The following is a 24,337-nucleotide window of genomic DNA, read 5'->3' as shown; positions in this document are numbered from 1 at the left end:
GGAAATGGTGTTTCTGTCTGGATAAGAGCTCAGCCTCACCTCACAGTGAGACCACTTAAGTGGAATGCAAAAGAAAAGATGGTCCAAGCTTCAGCCAGCAAAGCTTTTGGGAGCTGCTCTCACTGGAAGGCCATGGTGACCTTCTCTCCCAGTGCTTTTCTGCAGACCACCCAGCAGAGCTGGCCTGACTCTGGCTCAGCCATTGCACTCCTCATTCAGCATGTGGAGGCGTAAGGCCAAAATTCCAAAACTTCACCATGCAGGACAAAGGGCTGAAATGACAGCTTTCCCCTTCCCCAGGGAGCACTCTGGAACTTTTGGCCATTTTGCAGCAAACCACTGTGTCTCTCACGCTCCCTCCTCCTCCACTTCTCCTCCATGAAAACGCCCCCAAAGCTTTGAGTCCATTCAACTCAGAATAAGTAGCAATTTGAAAACTTTTGGAGGGCAGAAAAAGCACTTCCTGTCTGGCTGGCTCTGTCTCATGGTTTTCTGACTCACTGGACACTTGCAAAGGTTAATTAAATAATGTTTAGATATTCATGACACGTACAGCCCCAGACAAATGGTGTTAACATTATGATGCATAAAACTGTCATTCAAAGAGAACAACCTTATAGCAACAAAGTTAATTTTGTTAACCTCACAGAAATACACGTTTTTTCACTATGGACTCCAATAAAGATAGGCAAAGTTGTTACCAGCATTGTCACTAACCTTGTACTGAAAAAAACTGGACTGATTTTTAGGAAAAGAGCATAGGGATTCAGATCAGTAAGTATAGGGAAAAGGGGGGTGCAGGAACAAAAAAAAACATTAATCTGGTGTATTTTGTTTTTGAATGTGCAAATCCGAACAGAAGCTGAATTTTTTTCAGACAGCTTTCCAATCTCCCTATTAGATATAATGTTATAGTCTTATTACACATGTTGCTTACTAGATGTGCTCTGACTTTTATAGATGTCAACTCCATTTCTTAATTCAAGACATTTGTCTCTTGTGATCTCTGCGCCTCTGGGTTAGAGTTCCAGCCAAAGAGGTGAGCCAGCTTTGTATTTGCAAAGCAGCCATAAAATCCTCTGTTGCTACATCCCTGAAAACTGCTGCTGCCCTGCAAAAAGGCCTGGATTTTGTCTGTCTGCAGCTCAGCACCCAGAAAGGACATTTTGCAGGAGGGCTCAGTGGACATTCAGGAAAACTGCTTTCAGGACCTTATCTGAAGGACAATACTTAACTTTCACCACCTGGGCCTGGCCCCTGAAAGGAAACAGTCACACTCAATTATTGTCTTTTTCTAGACAATTACTATTTAATAAAACCTCCAGCTGATATTAACTGGTGGAAAAAGGGCTATTTTTAGTCAGGACAGTGATTCTCCCTCACTCCTTTCATCTATGAGTAATGTATTTCCTTTTGCTCTCAGTACCACAAACCAGTCCACACCAGATGCTCAGTATTAGGTAAAATTAAAAATGTGGGCATCATACCCTTTGAAAGATGCTTTGAACTCAAATTAATATACCTAAACCCACTATTTAAATTAAAGATATCCTGTCTCTCTGCTGTGTAGTTTTCCCTTTTATCAGAAGGGGAATTTTAGTCCATTTAAAGGTTTTTTGGTTCAGCTCCACAGACGACGCTTTGACTTAACAACACATTGTAATTTCCTTTTAGCCACAAGAATAAAGGAAATGTATAGAAGCAACACCATAATCTTGTCAAGCACTCTCTTTCGTTTCCCTGAACAAGCCTGTTTGAGAAAATGTGAAGCGTAAGATTTTTAAGATGTTATCTGGAAGATGTTCAGATCATGGAACACTTTTATTGAAAACAGACGTATGTATTTTTATGCATCTACTGATGTACCCACACACATAAAATATATGCCTACTAAATTCTTTTATGGACAAGAACAGAACAGTCTGAAACCTAAAGAGGTTTTTCAGACTTCGGGTCTCTTGCCTCAGCATTTTACCTTTTCCAGACTTTTGCCCCAAACCTGCACGGATACTTGAGAAAGCCCCACCAGGGGAGTAACAACCAGGGAGTGCCTGCACCCAGACTCACCTGTGAGCAGGGCTCTGTAACTGCTGTCACAAGTAAAAATGTGGGAGCAGTGTAAAATACATTGATTTCTCATGTATCTCTATGCATATATGTAAAACGGGCTCCTGCACGACTTGTGCCATTTATTTGTATCTTTGATCTTTTTCAGAACACAATTATTTAAATGTGACTGCTCTGCTTCTAGAGCTACAGGACTTGAGCAGTTTGCTGAACTTACTTTACATTTCCTGAGCAAACACCACCCTCCTTCCCGTTCAGTTCATCCCCTCCTGATGCCACCCTCCATGTCATCACTGACAACGTTCAAACTAAAACTACAGGCAGAGATGTAAGAGCTCTGTCTTCCCTTTGGCACTGAGCCATGGAGCTCTGAGTGCCCTGGTTTAGGTTCCATGGGACCAGGGGCCATATCCTGTCACACACAGCAAGCTGGGGAGGCACCCACACGTGCTCTGGGGCATCCAAGTGCACATGGGATGCTGTTCCCTCTGCAGACCCCAAGGTCTCTCTTGGTCCTTGACAGCTCTGCCAAGGTGCTGGTGAGGCACTGGAGGGCAGCTGGGCCCTGGCCACAGCACAGCACAGGGAGGGAGACCTGCCAGGGGAAACCCCAACCACCAGGCTGTAGAAATTGGTGCTGCTGAACCTGCTGTACTGGACAAGTGGAGAAGTAATAGTTGGCACTGCTAATGATGCCATGAAAACTACTTCAGGACAAGGCAAAAGAGCAAGTTAAGCATCTGCAAGTTCTCTCAGTGCTGGTTAGACAGTGATAGTAAGACAGTTTATCCCCAGGAGCTTTCTCCTCACTGAGGGTGTTGAGTTAACTGGAGGTGACCTCTCACTGACCCACAGGCAGCATCTGCAAGTGGTGTGCAGCGGTGGCGGCCGGGAAGCACTTCTCCCAAACAGTGCCTTTCAAAATACCACTGCAAAAGGCAACACTGAGGTGAGCCAGGAGTCAGCCACTCAGCCCTGTCCAGCATGGAGGATGCAATCTCCCTTCACCCTCCTGGGATTTCATCCATCTTCATTCGCTTTTTCTTGCGGCCATTTCCTCTGGCTTTTCAAACTTGGGACACTGGTAGCTATTATTAATTCTCTTGTTTCTTACCAGCCTTGCAGCTAAGAGCTGCAACTTCCCATCAGTGAATACCATAGCAGTTGTTATTTAGGCATTCTTTTAATCACTGATTTTTTTTCTCAGGTATTTCTTGAGCAAAAGCAGGATTTACTGCATTATTACAGCTAAGAAACCTAAGAGAAAAATATCTCAATGCAATGACTAAATGCCATCCTGGGTAACCACAAAATTACTTGCTAATGAAAACTCTGAATAGGAATGAAAATATAACTGAGGTATAAAGAAAGTAACTGTCCAAACCATTTGAATTTAAGCAAGTATGAACAAACCTCTTCATTGTGTACCCTTTTTGTCTATAAAAAGGGTGAAGACATGAAGCAGCAAGACTGACACTTCCATGACAAACAATGGTGCAAGCACCAAGAGATTTTCCAATTTCCAGCTGTAACAAACCATTTAGCTCTGGATAATTCCAATAATTTTAGTCATCAACTTGCAAAACTTCATAGCTTGTATTCAGTTGACATGAATTTGACTAATCTTGTTGCAATGTCTGGTTAAGAGAAGACAGATAATATATTTTGATTTCACAGTAGGGAGGGGGGAAGCTCTACCTCTTCTCTTCCTCTCCACTTCTCAGTGATTCAGGAAGAACAGGGGAGAAATGGAGCTGTTGTGAGGGGAGAGAATTAGTGTGGGAGATGAAAAGGCAAGCAGGAGTCCTGGTAGCAGATTTGGGCGTAGGATCATGTTCACCATTCTAAGGACAGCCCCCAAAACACTAATACCTCAACTTTCCTCCCCAAATATGAGAAGGCAGGCTCTCTAGCTTGCATTAGTGGATAACAATGGTGAGGAATGCATACAAATGTGCAGCTGGTGACAAAACCTCTCAGTTCAATGGAAAAGACAGAAGGAGTCTGGGATTTTGTGTAAGAGGAAGAGATCTAATGACTTCCCCAAGGTTTAACTGAAAACAGGCAGCAGCGATAGGAGCTGTACCCACGAGTCCTGAATCACAGCACTTTGTCTCAATCACAAGACCCTCCTTCCCCTTGGATGTTTTGCACTATTTAGGGTAATCAAGAAAAATATTGCATTGCCCTCCTAAACCAGGAAGAAGGGCAATGGGTTCCAAAGGCATGACAAACCTTGCTATTGCTCCAGAAGCAGAGTGTTGTTTCCTCTGCTGGTCATCTGTGTTGAATCAAGATCAATTTCGATTGCATTGGGTTAGAAAATGCAGAGCCTTTCTTAGAAAAGATGCAAGAGAGCACATCCAACCATGCAGCATGCTCTGTTGCAAAGCCTGCAGAGCCAGCTCCAAGCCCCAGTGGCTGTGGAAAACTGCAGTGTCCTGAGGGGTATCAAGAGAGCAATGCAGATCCTGTCACAGCTAAGTTAATAAGCTTTACATCTCAGAAGGGTGCACAAATTCGGGTTCAGGGACATACACAGTTTCTAAGGCTATTGCATTCACTGCTCGAACTCCTGGAGGCTGCTGAACTTTGTTCCATTATGCAAGCATGATCTTTCTGGTTTTGCCTAGGTTAGGAAAGGATGTGCTCAGAGTGTCATGAAGAACAGCAAGGATCTATTTTTTGAGATTTTTCTGCTAAGGATTTTCCTGAAGAACAAAACTCTCTCAAGCAACTTCAGACAATAAGTTCTTTAGTCTAAGAGGGGTGTTTCCATCACAGCAGTGAGGCAAAAAAAATGCCAGACTTTGTAAGATGGGTCTCCTACCTTAGAAGAACAATTTTTAAAATGAAGTTTCCTTTTTTATCAGAAGACTGTGCTGAGTGGCTAAGAAAGACCAGATTTATCTTTTCTAACAAGTCTTCTAAGGTATTTCTAAGAAATATCACAATATCACAATTCAGAAGTAAAGCATTATGCAGATATTTTTTTTATGTATGCAGACCATACATAATAAGTTTTCCATCTTTGGAAAAATTTCTAGCTGACTGAGCAGTATACATGCATGTGCATGCCCATGAACTCACACTATTTTCAGTATCAAGACCATCTTCAAGCAATTTCTCACTCTTATAACACATTTATCTTATGTAAAACAGATGCATGTCTTTGGGGTAGGCTTTTGTCTTTTAGTCTTGAATTGTGAATACCCCTTTTAATTAAAACGGGAAATACAAATTTCCTCATTTAGTTCCAAGCCTGAAGCCCACTAGCATAAGCAGCCATCTGCAGATTCAGCTGGAACCCTTTCAGCATCCCACAATAAGTCTGCTGCTTAAATTAAGGATCTTTGGACATGTATAGACCAATGCAGCTCCACTGAGCTGTGCCCTTGCACACCAGCTGTAGGAAAGCTGAACTAGCAGTGCTGTATCCATCCCAGTCCTGAAACTATTTCCAATTGGAGTTAAACAGTTACATTATCACTATTTAAAAGCTGCAGAGCTGATGATAATACCATAATACCACCCTTGTTGGCAATGCCTTTTAATGTCTCTGCTCTATGCTGTGCCTATTGAGATGAAGAACAAAAATGAGGAAAGCAGCAAACATTGCAAATGGAGATTATCAAACTGCACAAGAGGCAAACCGAGGGAGGACACCTAATTATCCTTAATGCAAAATAATTCAGTCCTAACTTTCTCATCAAAATATGTATTTTTAAAAAGTCTTCCCTTTTCTTCACATACCCAAAGAAGGCGAAAGCAGTAATTTCCTTTCCCGATGATGGAAGTGATACCAACTATTATGTCAGTACTAAGTGAATTTCCTCCCATCCATTTCTGTCGAGTTAATGTCATCTGACTCAAATGCGATTATTAAAAGTGGGCTGTTCGGTTCCAGCAAACTAAAGGCTTGCAAGTTTATAGGTACAATTGCTTCAGACCCCTCCTACGGGTGATCAGAGAGGCTGCCTATTGAATGGACTCAAAGAAACACATTTTCACACCTGTCAGGCCTAGATTAATATCCCTGCTAATTGCACTTTAAGAACGGCCAATTAGTTCTAGTTATAGAAGCTTTCATGGGTAAGGGGGAGAAGCAGCCTGTTATCACCATCAGGACTCATTGTTCCCCTGAATAGATTTGTGTCCCAAACTGCGCGTGCCTCAGCGGTTTGACTGGGAGCCCTGCTGCACGCAATGACGCCTTTATCCCAGCCCCAAACCCGCTTTAATGATGATGGAGACGGCAGAGGTGACCATAAACATAAAAGGAAAATAAACTGGTGCTATGCTGAGATTACAAAGGAAGAAAATGTTTTCAAGCCAGAAGCGGTTTGCTGAAATTTCTTAATAATCCAAACTTATTTTTCATCTTGGTTTTTGCTCTAAAGCAACAGTACTTTGTAATAATAAAACACTTGCTGCTCCAGCAAGGGAAAAAAAAAAAAATCCAGTAATGTGGCTGAATTTGCAAAAGGCCGATAAGTGAAGCTGTGGCCTTGAAGTGGCAGCCTGAAGAGTGACACTGCAGCGCCAACACCACCGGTGGGACCCTTGAAAACAAATCAGGGACCAAGGGTTAGTCCAGCCATTGGAACGTGACAGGAAGGCTAGTTAATAAACACCAGCTAACCCCTTCAATTACAGCAATAAATTGTTCAATTGGTTAAATGTCCACAGGTTCTGCCCCAAACACTTCTGTGAACTGTTTAATTAGCAAACTCTTGCATCACTGGACAATCAGACCCCGGTGAGCATGGGGGGCGCTGGGCCCTTGGGGAGTGAAGGGCGCTGGTGCCCCACACAGCTCAACTCTGCAGGGTTTGCCTTTGAACCACGCTACCTGCCATGTTTTTACAGCTCTGCAGATTATCCATCCAGTTACACCTTTCTTTAAAAAAAAAAAAAAACCCACCAAAATTAATACTGTGAGGGCAAAATACAGCTTGGTTGCCATTCTTTCCACATCGGTTTTCGGCATTTCGATAAGGAGCCGCACAAATTACAGCTTCTCACCTGCCGCAAGATTAGATAGCCGCGCACGCGAGACGGGGTTACGCAGCACCAGAGATACAGGTACCTGGAAACTGCATGTGGCACAAAACAGACCTGCAGATTAAAAGTCAGCAAGCCTACTTCTTGAAAATATTTAACACACTGAATTTGGAATTATCTCACCGAGAGTTAAGAACATTTGAAACGTTGCAAAATGATTTATCATTAAGATTACTGCTGGCTGTGAGGAGTATTTAGAGAATATTCATGAGGCATATGCCACAAAAACATTTTAAAATCATTATACAAACCCTAATTTTTGGTAAAAGCTATTTTACATAAAACAAACAAAAAAACCCCACAATAATTTTATTCCTGAAAAAAACAATTCATCACTGGGGATCAATTCATAGTTAAAGACTCATGTAAGTTGCCTTCACTGGACTTTTAATCACTGTGATAAACCACAGATAGTAGATATTGTGTCACCAACTAAAAACCACGCACCGATGCAATGGAAAAGAATGTGTGGCTTTTAAGAATGTTTGTATTAATAAGATCCATTTAACAGGAATTTCAGGTCTGAAAAACAACTAGCCAAAGGAGATGAGTACTATTTGTCACGTTTAGACAGTGAGGAGAAATTGCATTTCCCTGATGAAGTTTTCTAAATGAACTAAACCCAAGGAAAATTTATCACAGTTGGGAGTAAAAATACATGTAGTGTTTGCCTGTGGAAAGCTGTAAGTGGTTGCTCCCTGTCTCTCTAGCAATAGTATTTATTTGGAAAATAGCTCTAGGCAGAAATGTTCATTTAGAACAACTTTTTTGATAACATTGAAGGAATCTACTATTTTACACTTTTTCCTGAGAGGTTGAGCCTGGATCCTCAAAGGATATCCAAAGAACAGACAATTTGGTTTACTGAGGAAGGATGTGGTTGGACTGTGGTATATCCTCCACTTAGCAAAAATGCACAAGTCACTGAACTGAACTCAGGATGCTGCTGGCTGAACTTGGTGGCTCCTGGGATTCCTCTCCTGAGTACTGTGTTCTCCCACTGAGCCACCCAGAGAGGCTCGGCAGTAACTCAAGCTCTTAGATTCTCCTCCAGGTACAACCCGAAGGGACCACATCCACTCTGGGAAAGCTGTAGGTTCAGCGTTGGTACTGTCTCAGGTTTAAGGACATAAATGGTCTTATTTGGTTGAACACGCACATCTGGCACAGCTAAGCAAAGCGAACTCTTTACATTTGGGTTCACAGGAAGATTTCTGTTGACTTTTGGTCACTGGGTAAATCCTGTACAGAGCAATTTGAATGCTTAATATTTAAGAAAATAGTTCTGTTAAATCGGCATGGATTAAAAACTGTTCTGTTAAAAGTTGTGTACTGACTGTTGCAGAATCCGAGGGTTTCATGTCTGTGTCACTAGAGCAGACAATGAAGAACTACTCTGGTGTTTTTTTGTTTTCTTCTCTTTTTTTTTCCCTTTTAGTTTTGTAATACTAAGCGAATTAACATCTCTGAAGTCTAGGGGGCTCAGGACAGGCTTTCAGGCGACACCGATTAGCACAGCCTCGCTGAATTAAACAGACTGAAACAATTCAGGCCATTGACAATCCACGGGGGCAGGGTGGGGAGAAACTGCAAATTAGGAAAAGAATAGAGGACACAATACTAGCACTGATGTCCTGGCACACAGGCTTTTATTCTGGAGATAGTTTACAAGCAGTTCGTAACCTTTGGACTCCAGACAGTCTGTAGAACCAACAAGAGGAGGTTCAAGATTTGGTCTGAACTTTCCATCCAGCCCCAGCGGTGTCAATATTTGGAGGATGCAAAGGAACTCATAAAGTCTCCATAAAATGGATGTTAGTGAAACAAAACAAAACCCCCCCCCCGAAACTTGTATTCATAAAGTCTTTTTAGACTTTGTCACTTTAAGCCAAGAAGGTATTAAGGAGATAAAAATTTAGAACTTTGGTGTGCTTAAAAGAGGAGTGTCCCAGCAAAAAATCGAATGCATTTTTGTTTAACAAACCTGGAGTTCAAAAGCTGCCTCTTGTTCCAGGTTCCTAATTTCTGATTTGCTTCAAAAATTTTGAATTATAAGTTTAAACTTTTTGCCATTAACAGAATAACTCGTAGAAATTGTGCAAGCGTGACTTTTCTGCCAAAGAGAAAAGTGACTGGAGAATTCACAAATCAAAATTACTTATGTTCCAGGCCTGTCAATATTTCATTGACCTGTCTAAAATATGTTAATCTCTCTTTCATTCTGTATAATAAATCAATTCAGTTATCATATCAAACCATACTCTGTCTAGAGATTATTTAAACAAGATAACCAATTAAAGTTTTGTACTTTATTAGTAATTTTAAAAGACTAATTTAAAAAAAATTACAGATACTTATTTTATTCTGTGAATGCAAGATACTTAAAGGAATCATTCTGTGTGCCAGAGACTTTCATGTCATGCTGACTAGGAAGTGGCATTTGCTATTAACTTAGTTGACTGAGCTTTTGGGCAACTGAAGTCAAATGAAGTATACTGTTAATAAATAACACAAAACTAAAAGAAAAATAGTAGCCTTTTAAACCTCTCATAATTTTGTTTCTTGTCACATGTTTAATGCTCTAAGTCACAGGGAGCTCAATCAAATTAAATGCACTTACACCGGTGCAAGGGTAACCTAAATGAAGAGGGAACTGAGTGCCCAACAATATTTTAACAAAGAATTTTTATCTGGTCAAAAAACCCACTTTAAATGCATCAAATCGTAAACTTCTGTTCTCAACAGAGGCTTCCACTGTAAGCAATTGATGCTATACAGTTAAAATCCATTACTTTATACAAAGCTATCTTCTTTTTACATGTGGGTCACTTCATTCATCAAGGGAGGAAAAGTTAAAAAAAGTCTCAAAAAATAACCACAAAGAGATAATTTCTGATGTAATTAATGTATCTCCTACTAGTCAGGATCAAAAAAAATTAATTACCAACTTACTCTACCCATACCTGAAAAAGTGAAACCCACTGGTTTTGCTCTAGACATGCTTTCAAAGCCCTCAATACTGAGTTCTGAATTTCTACCTATAGGAACAAGTAGTTTGTTTATTCTCAAAAACCCCCCTAAGTTTTCATATTTCAAATGCATAGAGGGGAATTTGTATTTGCCATTAAAAAAACAAAAACGAAACCCCAAACAAACCCACATTATTACAACTCATCTAGAGCTAGTGTTTTTTAAACAGTTCAGATTTAAGATAATAATCTATTTTATAAGCCAAAATGATTAATCAAGATGATCATACAACGCTATCATTGCAAAAACTGTGCTTGGGTGAGAGGTCCCTCATGTACACAAAATACAGAAAAATGTAGATTTATGCTCTTATGGAATTTCAGAAAAAAAGATGGTTATCCCATATGCCTAATAACAAGCAGTTTCCACAAAGTTTTCAAAGCCCCCAGCAAACAAGATCCACAGTTTTGACTCACCTTATCTATTAATTTTCTGTCTTGTACAGAAAGCTCAAAGTTTCAGCACTATCTTGCCCCTTCATTCTCCATACAGAGTATCTCCACACTGTAACCTCCTGTGTAAAGCATGATCTTGCCTGTTTCTCTCCCCTTTCTCAGAGCCTTGGCACAAAGTTTCTCCAGCTATCCTGAGAGGCTTCACACTGTGTCAAGCACCTGTTCGCCCCACACTCGGTTAAAAAATCAAAATAACAGCTGAGTGGAGGTCAGCCACCCTACACATTTCAGAACATACTCAGACACCCTACTAGCCTCATCCCTCCTGTTTTCAGTGGAAAACAGCAGCTCTAGTAACACAATGCCTTCCTTCCCTTCCCTGTTTGAGCAGGCATTGAAAGCCCTCCTGCTATCTTCTACTCCTAAGAGCAAAGCTTTAGTCTCCAACCTGAAGTAGGTTGTCTGCAGGAATAAGACAACTCATCCCACACTGATAGCATTTGTTCAAGGAACACAGGTTCAGCAGAGCCAGTTAACCATTAGCTAGTACCCATGCAGCTCATATTACACTCACAGCCCTACCTGCTGAGCTATCCTTATATGAAGTTTAGTTGAAGAGAAGCACTTGGGTCAATCAATCTTCTCTGAGCATCACTACAGGGTAACAGCAACACAGAACATCATGATGAACACTGAGCCAGCTCCAGGCACCAATTCCATGTTTGCAGAAACGATGGTTTTGAAATGCCTCACTTAAACCACTCAAATGTTTATTGCCAATACCAAAAACTGCTCAGAAGGAATTCACAGGCACTAAAAACTCTAAATGTTTGCAGATTTAACAGACATCCCTAAAACTGGTCCATGCAAACATTCCCGTACATTCATCCATAACCTGCTGAACCCTACAGGCAGAAAGCAGCAGCTGTCTTCCTAAAAAATAGTGGAAAGTTATCACACTTCTTCAAATATTTTTTTTTCCTAGAGTCTCACAAGTTAATGATGCTGATCAAAAAGCTACTTAATGCTGCCATTAGTTTATATCAACCTAAATCTTGACAAAAACTTCAGCTGCAACAATACTCTATCATGTCACACGAATAATTTTGTCATGCCCAAAGCACAGGATTTATTAGTATGGACTTTTATTAGAAAACCTTCTAAAAAGCACAAGCAAGAGCACTGTGCCAGGCATAATGGTAATGTGCAGAAAGAAATCTCACCAGCTCAAAGAGTTTGAAAGAAGGAAAGTGGCATCACCTTCCCTTCACAGAACAGGTAGAGTGTGTGTTGAGGCTTAGAAAGATTAAGCTCCTTCACCTGCAACTTCAGACTTAGCATGGCAGCTATAATGGAACTTTTTATGCATGCCAGGTTCCACCAGCAGCAGGGCTGAAACACAAAGGAATGTCAGTCTCCAGTAATTTAGCCTGAAACAGACACAGGAACAGAATGCTCATCTCTCCTATGTCCTGCCCATGATTTTAGCTACCCCAGCTTTACCCCCTTTTTACACCTATACACCCCTCTCCTTGTGACAGTTGGTGCTACCCTGTTCCTGGTTTATATTAATTCAAGATCCAAATCTAGCGCGTAGCTTTCCAATCTTCGTAGCACAAATAAGATTAATTTTTAATTTTAAGGCCCTGATTCAGCAAAACATTCAACTACATGCTTAATTCTATCCCTATTCAGTAAAGTACTTAAGTATTTGCTTAATTCTCATTTACTCTGCTGAGACTTGAACATGTGCTTAAAGATAAGCCTCTTCTTAAGTACTTTGCTGAACTAGGGCCTAAACTGTGACCTAGGAGCCAGGAAGAAAAGAAAAAATAGATCAATAATGTCCAGTGTTATTTCCTCAAAATATTTGGTTAGCTGACTGCAAAAGACGAAGAAAAAATAAAAATCACTTTGATCCAAATGGTACCTACAGCTCATACAGCTGCTGCATTGGAAGAGACCAATTCTATAAAATCTTACTGAAAAGATATCTTCAAAAATTCCTTCTTGTTTCCCATTTATTCCTACAAATACGCCTTATGGCAGTGTGTTGAACCTATCACTCAGTCTCAGTTCCGTGACCGGAACCTTGAAGCTTTTCAAGTTAGTTACCTGACATTTAGTAAAAAAAAAAAAATTTAGAGCAGAATCCAATTTAATAAGTACAGTTGAATAGAATTCAATTTTGCATTATCTTAAGAGAAAATTAATGAAGAAGTTGGGACGATGCCAGGGAAGGACTCCATAGTAAAAACAACAAGGAGAAAAAACTATAGACTCTGGTACTCCACTAGAAGAATAGCCTGAGTTAGTCACCATCAACAGAGACCACATTTATTACATGTACACTGTGTAATACAGTTTCTTGTTAAAAGCTGTCATCATGGGTGGATTCTTGGGCCAGTGTGGAGATAATACAAGATCAGGATCAAATAAGCCCTTGGCAGGTAGGGAAAAAAAGTCTAAATATCTGAGCTGAGGCTTAGATAGTGGATAAAGCAAAATATTATTACATTTTTAATTTATTTTAAAAAAGGGACAAATATATTGTCTAGTGTGGCTAGTGGCTTATTTCTGCCTATTTGTCTGCCCTATCCTTATCACCATGAATCATTCCATAAAGTGTCTTCCTCCAGCTGTAAGATCCTAAACTGACCAAACATATCTTTTTTATTGCAGGCTCACTGTTCAAATTAAAGCTACCTTGCCTGTTTCAAGGATATTGGTATCAATTCCACTGACACGGCCAGAAAGTACTGGGAAGGTGTAAGTCAGGAAAAGCATCTGCAGATGAAACTTATGTCCCATTTCTTCCAACAATCTATCATTTCCTGGCAAAAAATCTGGTGAAGCCCAAGCACTGAAATCAGATACATGCTTCTAAACTGTGGAAAGATGCTTTCACTGGGTGTGTGCCCATGCAAATGGAACTCAATGCCCCAGATGAATTCCACCCTTGGAGAAACTGACCCATTGGCATCTTGCCAATGTGAGAAGAGTCCCTCTCACAAATAAAGACTTAACACGTGTCACTGACAGGTCTTCTGTTGGCAAGTCATTCATGTCAGCTGCTGCTGCTGCTCTTCCTTCAGGAACTGCATTTCCTCTGTAGCTGGAGTCCCTGTTTTCATCTACCTTTTGATTTCCAGCTAACAGGAATGCTATTTAATCTTTACAATTCCTAACTTACACATATGCTTAACATCACGTACTGTGAATGGTTCCACTGAAACCTGAATTATGGCACATAAAGCTAAAACATATGCCTAAGCACTTGCAGGATTGGGGCCTGAAAAATTGAGTATTTACTAGCTATTACCCTTTTGATGGATCCCTCCCACTGTAACGATGGATAAAAGTGCTTATTAAAATCTTTGAAGATGAGAGGTACTCTGTAAGTACATGTGTGGGGTGGGGGAAGTGGAAGGACCTGGAGATACAGATTGGCACTGGCTGCCCTGGTGTTTGCCATGGAAACCACACATCATTATTAGCAGCTGCAGAACTAAGAAGCTTACATGGCTGAGGTAGCTCCTCATACTTTGGACGAGCACAGCCAGGTGGCAGAGAGTGCAGTTTCTCAGCTCCCACCTCAGTTCAGTGGGAGGTGGCAGCAGAAGGAAGATGCCCATGTGGACACACCACTCCTTGGAAGGCTCTGTTGCAGCAACACCCACGCTCAGCATCAAAATGCAATGTCACCCCTGTCACCATGGCCTCTCTCCTGCCCATGGCCAACACCTGAGACAGAGGAGGGTGAAGAGATGAGAAATGCCTAATCTGTATTCCCATTGTCAGGAGGGTAGGAAAGGTCACCCGGCACAGAACCAGGTACCTGCTGTCCCCTGCTGAGCTGCTGGGGCTGTGGAGGTATAAAATATTTTCTGACAAAAAGAAACTGGATCACTTGCCCAGGGGAGCCATAATGTTTATTCTGACGACAATGAAAGACAGCTTTGATCCCCACAGCAGCCACGCATCTCTGATTGCAAGCAGCAAGCCCACCTCAACACACTTACAATGCTTGCACCAGCCTCCTTCCTCCCGCCAGGCTGGATGTCAGGCTAATCAGTTTGATCTGACAGATTTTAATTAAATTAATTAAGATCTTTCTGAATGGACTTGATTAGTGTTCCACAGAGGAATCCCCCATGAAAATGAACACTGTCAGGAAAAGCACTAATGTCTTCTCCTCTCAAAATGAGAAGTTTCTTGGGTTGTTATTGGATTTTTTACACCATTAATAAAAGCACTTTATAAACACTTAGCATATGATGGGTTTTGACACCCTGTTATATTAAGTTAACAATAGTCTTCTACACACAAAGAGAAGATTTTCATGTCCTCCTTCAACCAATTTTGTTTCTGCCAAATCCAGCATTTCAAATATGGTGACTTAATCTGATTTAAACAGAAATATGAAAAATTGAGACACAAAACAGTCCTGATCACTTCCAGTCAACCTTCAGAGAGCAGCTTCTTGTACAAATATTGGAAACTCAGCATGTGTAGAAATGAGATGTTGCTAAAACTATGAGAGGCTGCTTTGTTTCCTGTGTTGGCTTGTGCAAGAACCAAGAACATTTTTGTTCCACTAGACCTGACTAAGATTGTATTGGCATAATTGTTGAAGGGTTATGTATGCACACACCCCCCTTTTATCTGTACAGATGAAGGCATCACCTTGCTTTCCACAGCACATCTGTGATCTGCTTGTCTGGGATCTGCAAAAGCTTTGGGGCTGGAAATCCCCTGGTGCTGGTAAGTGACAAATGGGCACAGTCACAGTCACAAGTGGCCACAGTCCACAGGAGACATCCCAGCAGCCAAGACAGGCACAGCCAAGCAGCAGGGTCTGCAGCTGGGAGTGGCCCCTGCTCTATCACAAAAGGACATGTGCTGCAGATGCCTATTGAAAAGTGACGTGGAATCCCAAGTTCACAAATAGAAAAGCTCATTGTACTCTGCTTATAGTAAGGGCATCCTTGACTACATGATAACCATTAAAATGCAGTTAATTCTTACCACTAGTTTAAATTGAATGTACTTTGAAAAATAAACTCACCTCTAAATATTTAATTTTCCCTTGTATAGGAGGCAGAAAGTGAACTTCTTTACCTGCTTTTTTTTTATTCTCCCTTTTCTCCCTACTTTGTAGGTTTAGTTTAATAGCAAATGAAGCTTCCAATGAATTGCAAAGGATTTTGAATTCAACCTGAGAGGAAGTAACAGTGATCTTGTTGTGACTGAAAGGAGTTCAGAGAGTGAAAAAACCACTACTTCATCCACCAACACTTCCTTTTTCCCTGCAGCCAGAGTGGTCATTCAAAATACTTTATCTGGAAGGGTCAAATGATGGTGAGCCCTATGAATTTTTTTCTGACAAAGGCTGAATTGAGAAAGGGAACTCTGAGGTGGGAAGATATTGTATTTGGAATGAAAGTCAAAATAAAGGAGAAATGAAAACAACACTATGAAAAGAACAGAAAAAGGAGGCAAAAAGATTGAAGGCATAAGCTAGAGAGAGAAGATTAAGACACAAGGTATTCTGAGAGACAGACTGAATGAGATAAAACAAGGGAGAAGATTTATATCCTCCAAAGAAAGAAAAGATTCTGAAAAAGAGAAAACAGTGATGACAGGGAATTATCTTATAAAATAAGAAAGAGGGAAGAAGAAAAAGAAAAGGCCATCTTAATTTTTAATACATGACTCCTCTTTGTTTTTAATTTTTTTTCAACATCTGTTCTGCTATAGATGTCACAAAAAATCTTGTGTTCTGATACATCAGCCCCCATTTACCACAGTGTTTCAACAAACAAATGCTATTACAGCTTATCTGCTGGTTAGTCTGACTCCAGCAGACACAAATGCATTTTCTGGTGTTATTTTAATTAGTCTCTTGGCTTTCTGAAGTTCAAATTCATTTATTCTGAGCGTGAGCCAATAACTAAAGTATTCTCATTGTACTTAGATTAGATTCACATGTCAATGTACAAATTCCATCCTCAAAAAACCATACCTGGTTGCCGCATCTGTTGCTGTTTTATTCTCATTACCACATTCAGACAAGAAATAAAAATTGGCTAAAGTGTAATTCTGTCACTTGATTTCAACAGAAACATCTATTTTGAGGCATTTTAAGCTGTTTTGTAAATGCCTCAGGCAAAAAAAAAGGCAGATAAACAAAGAGGCAGAGATTTGCCTTTGCCAGAAACAAACAAAACAAAAGGTTTTCTTTAATAAATTATACAAAGAAAGATAGGATGCAATAAAAAAGACATAGCCAGGAAGAAAAAAGAATTCAGTGTGACTGACCTTCAAGTTCCCTCTGCTCTTTCATTAACTGTCCACTGAGGTGATCCCTGGCCAAATACGGGCAATTCAGAGCCTGTCATAGAATTACAAGATGAATTAGGGACTGCTGCCACAAATTTACAGCTACCAAGGCCTCTGCTGATTGCTTTTTCCCAGACTTGAAAGTAATTTCACTGGAAACACTCTTACCACGGCCCCAAGATCAGCATCAGGACAAATGAGGAACGGGAATAACACTTTTCCCTTCCAATTATCAGGTGATTTTTTTCTCCTCTGTGATTTGTACGCAAATAGACATAATTTAAGCCAGTGTGACATGAAAATGCCAGATCCAACATGGACTGTTTGCTTCCTGGAAAACTTCCCAGGGAAACATCAGTTTTCAATTCCCCTGTGGAAAGGTGACTCCTGTATTTTTTTGTTTAATTTCTGACTGGCAGAACTTGTTAAATAACTGCAATTATCAGCCTGAATAGTTACTGACTCACTGCACAATCAATTGAAAAGCTAATGCAGTTGAAACTGTACACAGAGAGCTCACTACAGGTGAGTAACTTCACATGCATGAGTAGTGTCACTGCACCCGGTGGCATAACTCATGTGCATAAGTATTTGCAAAACCGGGGCCTCGGATTGTAAACTCACTGAAGCAGAAACCAGATCTTATCTGCCTGTAAAGCACCTGGCAGTGCACCTATCTTTGCCACTACATAAATTAATTATCATTAGCATCTGAATTTTGTCAGCTCCAGCACTCTCCTCCAAGCTCAAACACTGAATTTCTTGCCAGAGGAGTGTTGGTGCACAGTAGATTATAGTAATATGGGCATGAATATTTAACTATGGTGGAGTTATTTCAAAAATTTCAATACAAGATGAACATGTGTAAGGCATCTGAAAAGTTTCTAAGGTCCGAGGTCTGGGTGGGGTAAGGGAAAACTTTAAAAGTAAAAAATACACTGAATTGAAACCTTGAAATGCTTTGACCTTTAAACGGACCCTTCCTCCCCTCCTGAGGTTTAAGATAAGTTCAGCAAACAAAATTTCACCCTAGGCTTGACACATAATCTCCTAAATTACTAAAGAAATAAATAAACACTTTTTCCTTTTAAAAAATCAACACAATTTGAAAAGAAAGACAGATACCAATTTTTGTAACTGTTGGTGATAGTTTGTACATACAAGCTTACCTACAATGTAAAGTCTTCAGATTTTAACAGGAAATACATACTTAGAAAGAAACTGTTGTGAAATAGCGCCTTGAAGATAAGGAACTCTGGACAAGATGACTTTTGGTCATCTGAAGAAAAGAATAGTCATCTTCCTTAATCATTTCAGACTGATTGCTTCAGTTTGGTAATCTCACATTTCAATAGGTTTTTACTGCTGAATCTACAGAAACAGGGAGGGGGACAGGATGGGATGTGAGAGGACAGGACTGGAAGTGCCAGTCAGTTCACTCAACCCTTCCCAAAAAACCCCAAATAAACCAAAAACACTCTACACAAACCAATCTCAGTCATTAACTAATAAGTTAAGATGAAAAAAAAAAAAAACCAAAAAACAACTCAAAGTTAATCTGTGCTATGCAATTCTTTTTCTCCCTGGAAAAAAAAATTGAAGGGAGTGTCTTGGTGTTTGATTGTTTCCTGTTAAGTAAATCTTATTCAAGACAGCAGCTGGCTTTGATGCATTTATGGGTATTCAGTGCCACTCTTTCTTCTCTGCTTTCTCTTTCTACTTTCTAGTCTTTGCTAGTGGACTATTTAGATAGCTCCTTCAACAGGCACAAAGTACTCAAGGGAACAGTGAAAGCTACTGCACGTTCATCAAAGCAAAACTAAACTGAAATTGAGAAAAACAAACAAAACCGATCAAAAATTTGAAAGGATTAAGCTCTGCACTCATTTGTCTAGGTAAGACAGAAATCCTATCTTATGAACCCTGTGCCAGCAAAGACATTATAACTGTAATCACAAAGATTCTGATTAATTTACATATTACACAAAAAATATTGTCTCATTAAAATGAAAAAAGAAAGTGCATTATTTTTTATTCTAGTCTGAGACCTGCTTGGATACGTATGGACACAAGAACTCTTTACTTGCTACCTTATGACATTGCTATTTAAAAGCTCTTTTTCTTTTATTTTCCACAAAATTACAAAAGCTCCACAAGTCAGCTTCTGGTGGCACATCTTTCCTTGAATTCTTAGCTGGGTCCATAAAAAGAAAAAACTAGAAGAAATTTTAGCATTTTTACAGGAGTCTGATGCCAAAGTCCTACCACATAGAGCAGTACTTTAAGTCAAAGAAATAATAGTGTTTTTCATGTTGATGACAAAAAAGGAAGGAATACCAAATTAAATCTGTGACAAAAAGAATTAGTGCAATAAGTGTATGATTAAAATACAAACAATGACAATGAAATCTAATCTATTCTAAATCTTTACTCTTACCCTGCTTGTGTTGTGTAATAGAAAACTGAATACACTCAGGATACCTCAGCCCAGAGAGAAGAGTCTTTCCTCACATAACATACACCACTTTGCATCTAATACCTACGTACATTTGAAAAAAAAGAGAAAAGGATTTAACTCCCAAGAGTGACAAAAAGCACAGCTGATAACTTGACTACGAAAGCACTTAAATTGTGCATCATCTTGAGGGCTTCATCCACCTCAAGAAGCCATCCTTGGTGGCAGCTACTTACACAGCTCTTTCTTCTTGTGGAAACCACTAAGTGGAAACCTCACCTTGGATATAGGTCAGGACATGAAGTGTGGTCGGCTGGTCAGTGCCTGGGGCAAGTGTGAACAAGGGCCAGCTGGTCGCTTTCACGCTGAGACCTGCGCCAACACTTGAGAGTCTTTATGAAGTGAGAAAGTAGAGCAGAAGCTCAGAGAGTACATCTTTTAAGCAGGATATTTAGGAGCCTCTGCAATCCTTTTACCAGACACACAAATGCAACCTAGGCTGCTTGCTGGTTTTTTTTTCCCCTCCATTCTAAAAATACTAACCCTCCTTCTGAACTAGTTGGAAGGGACTTGTGAAGGGGTGGAGTAAGGGAAATCAGTGCACAAGTCACCTTTCAGCCACCTATGACATCAGCCTGCTGCCCTGATTCCTTCATTAATACCTTTGAGCTGAAAACAATGGGCCTGCCATTAAGCACCACACAGTTCGAGATAAGAAAGCCCTAAGCAGATAATAATCGGTGCATTTAGCTGGATTTCAAACATTCAGCTGCTTAATCATTTCTTCCTCACTGCATGCTACCCAAACACACGGGGAATGCTTTGGATGCCTTGGGCTAAGGAAGAAGGGGCTGGGGTGTGGGGAAGAGGAGGGAGAGAAGGGAGCCACAGGATGGGGGCTGGGGCGAGAGGGGGATTTCATTGGCAATCCTCTCCCTGGGAAATGAAAACATTTCTTAATTGCCATTAGGGAAATAGGTTAAATACAGGCTTGGTAAGCTGCTAAGGGCTGGCTAACAGATTAGAGGGGATGGCTGTTGAAGTATTCTCATTTCCATTATATGACAGAGCAGGGAATTTTTATTTTCTTAATAGTCTTCAGGGACTGTTCCTGTCAGGCACTGGGTGTGAGACTGCTAGTTAGATTTTAACTAGTCACCTTCCAGCTGACGAAATGAGGCCCAGTTCTCTGGCCCTGAAGTGACTGCTTTCCTGTCTCATCCAAGGAAACAGAAACTGCAGGACATGCTGACGGGGAAGGTATTGTAACACCTGCTGGCTTTGCTCACACGAAATAACAGTGAGTAATCACAGAATCAGAGAAACTAAAGGCATGATGCAGCATACCTGTCACACAGGAGGAGGGGAAAAAAACACCTCAGGATCCCCAAACACTGAACAGACTCACGAGCTGAGCTTGGGTTTACCAGCAGTCCTCAGCAACTCCTCACCTCGGAAACCTTGGGAAAGTGTGGGCAAATTAAAAATCTCAGATGCCACTGCCTGCCTGCTAAGATCCTAAAAGCCTTGTCCTTCTCCACATTGTCCCAAGGCACCTCCTTCAGGTGGGTGCTCTTCCTGCTCACTTGTAAGTTCCTCAAAAGCCCCATCTCTAGCTTATAAAGAGGATGATAAAGTTTTTAGTAAACTGATTGTGAGCAAACAGAAATCAAGTTTTCTTGTAAATGGGCACAGCCTTTATTCATCCACAGAAGTAAAAAGCAGCTACAGGCAGTACACACAACAAAGCTGAGACACCATCCTGTAATCCTGCGTCATGCAAAACTCCCTGGGGCATGAGTGGGAGTTTTATCTGAGTAAGGTCTGAGTTTTTTAAGGAAAGTCTTTGTTCTGGGGCTCCCTGAAGCCAATATAGTGAACTATTCAAACGACCACGGATTGTCAGGTAAGTCGACAGGGGGTCATTTGAAGAACAAGTTTCTGGCAGCAATGCTGGTTTAAAGCAGTTGCTGCCACCTCTCTCTTTCTACCTGCTGATATATTTACCTTCCCACACCCCAGTCTTCCCCAGTGATAAAGACACAAGGATTTGTTCAGCTGTGAGCAAAATGGACTAAGGAACTACTCTGGCTGTAAACTACCCTGTCTGGGAACTCTTCCCCAAGTTTCAATTTAGGCTTATTAACTGTTCTGAGCCAGGGAACACTGTGGCTGTCATTTAATAAACAAGGAGCAGGGACACACCAGCTACAGACACAGCTGCAACCATCCTGTGGCACTTCAGACTACTCACCCAGGAGGGCCCACGTCACATGTCACAGCATCAAACTCCTTCACAGCAAAGTTATGCAAGTCACCTACAGCAACTGTGTCCAGGTATCATCCAAAAGAATGCTGGATGAGTCAGGCCACAGCTGTTAGCAACCCTCCCCACCAGTGCAGTGTAGATATCCAGCCCACCAGTGCAGTGTAGATATCCAGCACCCAAGGCTCCTGTGCCCAGCAGGCCAGCATCACTAGCCCAGCAGCTCAGAGACTGATTGTTAAAGCTGTTTTGTCTCCTCAGGGAAAAAAGAACAGCCTGGAGCGATCTCCACCATTTTTTGACATACCCACTGTGTATCCTTCTGCATCATCAGACATCAATCTCAACACACTTCAAAAGTCTGGTGCTAACTGTTCCATCTTAACAAATGTAAACTTTTCTGTTGCTGATGTCTGAAAGAGATTGATAAATGTGTTGTAAATGCTGGCTGTAAAGGAAGCTGTGAGAAAACTGACTCAAACTCTGGCATATGAAGATGGGTGAAAAATATGCCACCCCCGCTTCCTGCCCATGCTGGAGGCAAACACCAGCCATGAAATGTAGTTTGGATGTTCTCTCTTCCATGTAAATGTGCTTGCACAAGATGAGACCCAAAGCACGCTTACCTGGGTGTACAGACTGTGCAACAGCAGCCACTTTGCTAGCAAATGGTGTTGAAGGGCATTTGCTCAGTTCTGCTGCTTCCACAGATTCAGCCAGCACGGGCAGAAAGCCCATTCATTTACACAGCACCAGTCTGTGTGTCACTTGGCTGGTAACTCCATGGACCTCATTTGCATGGAGTGTATTTCCCAGGAACACTTTGGGTCTTGATCTGATGTCAATAAGAAATGGAAAAGCATCTCACTTGGTTCTGCCTCCCTTTATCAGCTCTCATTCAAAACTGTTTGACTGTTTCTCATACATAGAAATTATCTATGAATGAAAATTAAACTACCCTGAGCTGGGGAGTCTTCCCAGATGATCAAAGAATTGATTACATACACCAGGACAACTAGGGAACCAAGGTTATAGTGCGCTTGTTCTATAGAGCCTGGGACAGATCCTTCACTTCTGCCAATCATTTCAGGCCAGAAGTTTTTAATGCATGGTTTTCCTGTGAACACCTATTTAGTCACAGACATTCTGAACCAACCACAGCAGACAAAGACAATGGAGTAAAGAAAATACAACTTCGTCTAGTGGCTGCACACAATGTCCTTAGCAACTGAAGGCAGCTGCTCTGGCTGGGTGTAAGAAACACTTACAGGTCCATGGAAATCAGTGGCAAATTGTGCCTTTTGTATGAAATTCTATAATAACACTGAAATAAATTTCTTTATAAAGAATTATTAACATAAGGTTCATTTATGCTGTAGTGCTGGGGGAGGTTTGTTTTTTTGAGTTTTTGGGGTTTTTTGGTTTTTTTTGGTTGATAGAGAACAGGAGAACAGTGGAGAAGTAAAAGAAGAGTCTACTGTATTTCAGAGTTTCTGACAAGAACTTTTTCCAGCATAGTTACAGCTCAAGACTGTGCACCTTTTATTTACACTTGGACATGCAAGTGTTAGCCTTTCCAAACACGACCACGCTATGGTGCAACCCCTCTTGGCAAAGAGCACACATTTATTCATGTCCAAGACCATCTGAGTGCCTCTGAAAGACACTGCAGGCTACGCCAGCACAATCCTGCTTCCCAATGAAGAAAAAAGATGCTGTCTTAAATGCCATAGAAAATCAGTTAATGTGTTTTTTTCTGTCCTTAGGGAAAGGAGAGGTACTGTTCTGAAGTACCAGTACAGTGGCAAATAGTGGATACACTGTGCTGAACATGAAGTACTTTCCTTTACAACCCAAGTAGCATACAGGTAATTTGTCTCTTTCTGCAAGTTATGACAAGTCCAATGACTCTGAACGCTACCTTTGGTTTGAGGCACACGAATTCTCATTCCATCAACCCTCTAGCATGCACATTCCTGTAATATAATAAATTCCTTTTCCCTACTTATTTCATAGGCATTTATACTACATGTAAATATAGAATTAATGTGTCTATATTAATGAATAGTCTCCAAAATAGTATCACAACATCAGGGGGTTATCCTTCATAAAATTAATAGGATCAGTGGAAGAAGTGGCTTTGTTGTAAGCGTGGAAGCTATTGCTGCAAACAGGGCTCCTGATTCCTAAATATAAATAACTCCAGATAATTTTTCCCCTAAGTTATTATTTACAATTTTTTCCATCTCATGCATCTATAGAGAACATCTCTATTACAGTATCATATTCTACAAGAAGGAAAATTACCCTCATCAGCAATTCTGGAATCTACCATATTATTAATTGCATCTCAAACCACATTTGGCAAACCAAAAACTTTGAGTAATCCTGGACAAGTAGTTGGACAGAGGTCTACTTATAATTACATAAAAATGTTGTGCTAGAAAATAAGTTGCTTGTGAATTAACTATTACGGATAGACCATTTTTCATCAAGATGTTACTTGCATCCAGTCCTTTACACCAAATGAAAATGAGGAACAAATGGACTATATGCCACAATGGATGAAAATCATTTCAGCTACAGCAGAGCCACTGCACTGCAGCCCAGTACAGACACAACAGCAAGAAACTAGATTAAAGAGAAACAAATTTTAAAGACAAAATATTATTTTAAACAAATAATAAAGTGAACAGTCTGACACAGGGGGTTGTCTGC

General features: G+C 40.7%; 1 protein-coding gene across 1 annotated transcript in view; it reads right to left on the bottom strand.

Annotated features, from left to right (window-relative positions):
- The window catches only part of PRDM1 (PR/SET domain 1), a 99,873-nt gene that overhangs the window by 45,285 nt on the left and 30,251 nt on the right, over positions 1-24,337 (bottom strand). The window contains exon 2 of the mRNA XM_059469181.1: positions 16,878-16,950. The gene's annotated coding sequence lies outside the window, so the exon portion shown is untranslated. The remainder of the gene's footprint in view (positions 1-16,877; positions 16,951-24,337) is intronic.

The sequence above is a fragment of the Ammospiza nelsoni genome, chromosome 3 (genome assembly GCF_027579445.1).
Source record: "Ammospiza nelsoni isolate bAmmNel1 chromosome 3, bAmmNel1.pri, whole genome shotgun sequence".
NCBI lineage: Eukaryota > Metazoa > Chordata > Aves > Passeriformes > Passerellidae > Ammospiza > Ammospiza nelsoni.
The sequence above is the reverse complement of the archived record's forward strand: the minus strand, read 5'-3'. Positions and strand labels throughout refer to the sequence as shown.